We start from the raw sequence: 4,247 nt of genomic DNA on the forward strand, positions 1-4,247 counted from the left end.
CCTCATCTTCCTCCGATTGCCGCCACCAGTACAGGCCCCGGGGGGTCTACATTCCTATGCTGCATCAGGAATGTTCATCGAGCTCATCGAAGTCCTGCTCGATGTCCTTGGCCGGGGCCTGAACGCCAAAGGACTTTTTATTTTCATGTTCATTTTGTCATTAAACTCTTTTAATCGCCTTCTTTCTCCGTCTGAGTCTCTCCAGATTGAACTGGCACTGTTGTAAATTTTTTATCTGGTAATTTTGTGTAATATTTAACAACTAGAAAATGGCACAGAACAAGAATATTTTTTCCACTCTGATAGGCTGCTTTTAACCCTACTGATTTTAAGTTGAATGTTCATTGCATTTTTCGTAAACACCTGTGAAAATAATTTCTATTCCCATGGCTTTTTTGTTCTCTGGGAAATTATTTTTGATAAATACAGAAGCAAGCATAAAAATCAAAACATCTACAGTAGTGATGGCAACGTTAATAATAAAATAATAGTCAGTGTAAAGTAGCCTACAAATTCTTTAGTGGGGGGTGGTGAGGGACCTGGATAAAGGCTAGGGGGGGCGCTGGCCCAAAAAAGGTTGAGAAACACTGCACTAGAGCGTAATGCATCAACCTTGCTCTCCCAGGCAGCCATACACCTACATGAACAACAGAAGCGTCGAGTCACAGACACTGCTTCCAATCTGGAGTCAAAACATGTGTTGACCCTAGCAACACTTCTAGACCCCAGCTTTACATCACTTGGGTTCCGCAGTTCCTCCAAAGGCATCAGCAGACTGTGGTCAGCATGTGCGCCTATGATCGGACGCACAAATGAGCCCCAGCTGGGACCATCTTCACAACAGCGGTCTGTACCCAACTCCGCCATGTTATTCAGCACTATTTGTTTGTTGTTTGGACATTATGTACTAAAATGGCAATTTGTTTTTAGATAACCTTTGGCACCATCTTGACACTGAAGTAGGCAGATGGACCAAAAGTGCCACAGCTGATGCCATCCAGGAGGTGCAGAGATACCTTGCAGAGGGCAATATTGGCAGATGTCAGGATCCAATAACACACTGGTAGAACCAAAAGATTATTTATCCTAACCTCTTCCAGTTGTCATTGCAATACCTTTGCACTCCAGCATCATCTGTGCCGTGTGAGAGGATGTTTTTTACAGCAGGAGAAGTTCTGTCAAAAAAGCGTAACAGACTAAATTTCAAAACATTGGAAAAATTTATTTTTTTAAAATAGAAATTTGTGGAAAAAACACCCCAGTCTACAAGCGTCCTAATTCCGAACACATTCACTTAAATTTTCACTTTATAATACATATTCACATTATTTATTGACTGTATCTAAAAATGTCAAATATATTTTTAATTTAACTGAAGATATTAAATAATACAATGTATAATATACAATAAAATACAATGACTTAAATCTTATTGTATAGACTAGGTCATCAAATCGGTACGTTGCCTGTAGAGATTTTTAATGTCTAGCAGGTGTCAGTATTCAGTGACACAGTATCGCCACAGTTATCGATACAGTTTTGCTATGGGTCGAAACTCTTCACAACGCCTCATCTACCCATCACTAGTCCATACTGTATAGTCTATATGGAAGCATATGGTCCATAGTATATAGACTATGGTCTATATAGAGTGGTATAGTGTACTATATTACTCTTGTAGTATGGACTATAGTAGTACAGTCCATACTCGGATCATATAGTATGAACTATATAGTCTATACACTATGCTATCTATAGTCCATATCTTGTCTGTGGTTGTTTAGTATGCTTTGAGCCCTGACTGAAAAATGAAAGTTTGCAGTAACTCAATGCTCATGTTGCTGGTCCTGAAAAAGTCACAAAAATACTAAAAGTATCCACAGTGGATACTTTTTATTAGATTTCTTCAATTTCAGCAGAGTAAAGGTTTGCTTTAATGGGCAATCTAGTCAAGGTATAAGCTGCCTGCAGTCGGTTGTCCCTAATCTTTCCTTAACTCTGAGTGGGATAATGCGGATCCATGGGGTGGATGGAAATGTACAAATTTGACAACCTGTACAATGCTGTTCTCTTTTTCTCCTCCCTGATGTTTTTCTCTTTCAGTTCCATTTAATCTTTCAAATGAAAAAGGAGTTTGTTTTCAGCAGGTGCGCCAGACTTTCCTTGAACTTTTCACAGCTTTTTTCATCACAGGTTCAACATCCTCAAAACTCACGCAGCATACTAGTTCCATGGCAACGACTGCATCGTTCCTCACCTCTTCCTTCTTTGAAGAGTGTTGAAAGAATATGACGACCTATTCACTAGCCTGGGGATGTAGAATTAGGTAAGACATACAAATCCATTTTTCTGCGCAGTACAAAATAGATCCAACTGCAGCTTATCTACCTTTTCAACATTATGTGAACTCCTTTGACAGTGGCTGACATTTGCAGTAAAAGATGGTTTTTATATGACAAAGATTTGAAGACCTCTTTCTGATGTTTTATTACGTCTACCTTTTTCTTCAGTTCCACATTTCTCTCAGTGAAGACATTTTATAATAAGTAAATCAGTCCTTGGATTTTTTTTGTAAATACTGTATGCAATGCTTTTACAAAAGAAAAAGACAAGGTGAAATTTCAGCAACTATGCTTAGTATGAATCTGGGCATACTGACTGTATCTGTTCAGAGAGGGCCTCTGAATCTGGTGATCCTCTGCCAGGTGGAGGATAGCTCTGTGATCTGGATGAGTTTCTGGTGGAGGGCGTTTGGGTGGCTGGTGTTAAAGACCAAGCAAAACAATTCCTGGCATAAGTCTAAGTGGTTGAGGTGGTGCAAGATGAAGTGTGGTCCCATATTTATGGCCCAGAGGTGAATGTTCTGTACCAAGTCCCGAAAGCATTCATTTACACACTGATGGTGACAAGCTACTGGATAGTAACCCCAATTACTGTCAGAAGCTGTAGGCCAGGTAGGTGAAGTGTCTTGCCGAAGGACACAACGACAAAGGCAGATGGAGCGGGAATTGACCCACCAACCCACCGACTGCAGGGCAAAGTCCCACCACCATCACGACCATTGTTCCACCAGAGGGAGCCTGCAATGTCTTTCAGACGCTTCAACACTAGTCACTCCAAAGATGTCATGACCACACATGGGGCCATAGGTTTTCAGCTGTTTACATCCCTGATGGTGGAGGGGATAGAGCAGGTGGCAACCTCACAGCTCTTCAAACTTGCTGTAGATCTGAGTGAAGACGGGGCCATTGGTCAAGGCTGTGAGATTAACTCTGTTAGGTCTTGAAGTTTTCCTGGTCTTCTGATGCTTAGGTTCACATCATCCTCTGAGATGATGTGAACAGGCAAGGAGTTTGAGGACAATAGGGTATTTTGTGCATGAAGAATGGAAGCTGTTAAAAAACAACTATTTTGCAAATAAACTGCATAAATTCGGTCATCAAGGCGTTATCTTTGTTACTGTGCAAATTGTGACATTTTTGTGTAAACTTGTTTAATTCTCTAATATTTGGCCTAACCCTCTTCATGCTGAAGATTATTTACTGCAGTTGAATTTTTCTATTGGTTACAAAGGGATCAATCAGCATGGTTCATGTCAGATACACGCCCCCATGGTGAGTCAGGAGTTGGAATTGCAAGCATGGTGAGCGTTGATTGTGTTTTTCAGTTTGGGTCACAAACCAAAGGGTACCACCTTCCCCCATCAATTGTGTCCAGATCCTGAAGCACCAAATCATCAACAGACCGTCACACTACCACCACCGACTTTGACTACAGGTATGATGTTCTGTTTAGCCAAGTTTTAACCGAAAACAAATTGTCCAAAAACTTGCTCTTTTGTTTGATTACTACACAGAAGAGCATTCAAGAAGTATGGGAGATCATCAAAATGCTGCAAGTAAATGTAAGATTGTTCGTTGTTCTTTATCAACAGTAACGTTCACCGTGCTCATATAGAAGCCATATTTGCCAAGACTGTCTGATTGCTAGATGAGGAACAATTAATCCTGGAGTCCCAAAGCATCAAAACTTTGCAGACTGACGGCTGTCAATGATTTTCTTTCACACTTGTTCTTTGTAGGTGAAAATTGACATTTATTTAGTAACCCAGGCCTCACAGCATGTTTTGGACATAATGACATTTTCTGTGATCTACTCAGACCCTTTTGGAGAATATCTGATATTTCATGACTTTTGTCAGACTTTCCATCTGTTTTGTTACTTTGTGTTTCTAGCTGTGCTTGATG

The 4,247-nt window shown here is 40.4% G+C and overlaps 1 long non-coding RNA gene across 1 annotated transcript; it reads left to right on the plus strand.

Annotated features, from left to right (window-relative positions):
* Positions 1-550: 550 nt before the first annotated feature.
* LOC103130855 (uncharacterized) lies at positions 551-3,771 on the plus strand. The gene is made up of 3 exons (XR_475282.2): positions 551-1,063; positions 2,194-2,326; positions 3,668-3,771. It is a non-coding gene; the product is annotated as an uncharacterized LOC103130855 (long non-coding RNA).
* The last annotated feature ends 476 nt before the right edge of the window (positions 3,772-4,247 follow it).

Source organism: Poecilia formosa, unplaced genomic scaffold (genome assembly GCF_000485575.1).
Source record: "Poecilia formosa unplaced genomic scaffold, Poecilia_formosa-5.1.2 Scaffold684, whole genome shotgun sequence".
NCBI lineage: Eukaryota > Metazoa > Chordata > Actinopteri > Cyprinodontiformes > Poeciliidae > Poecilia > Poecilia formosa.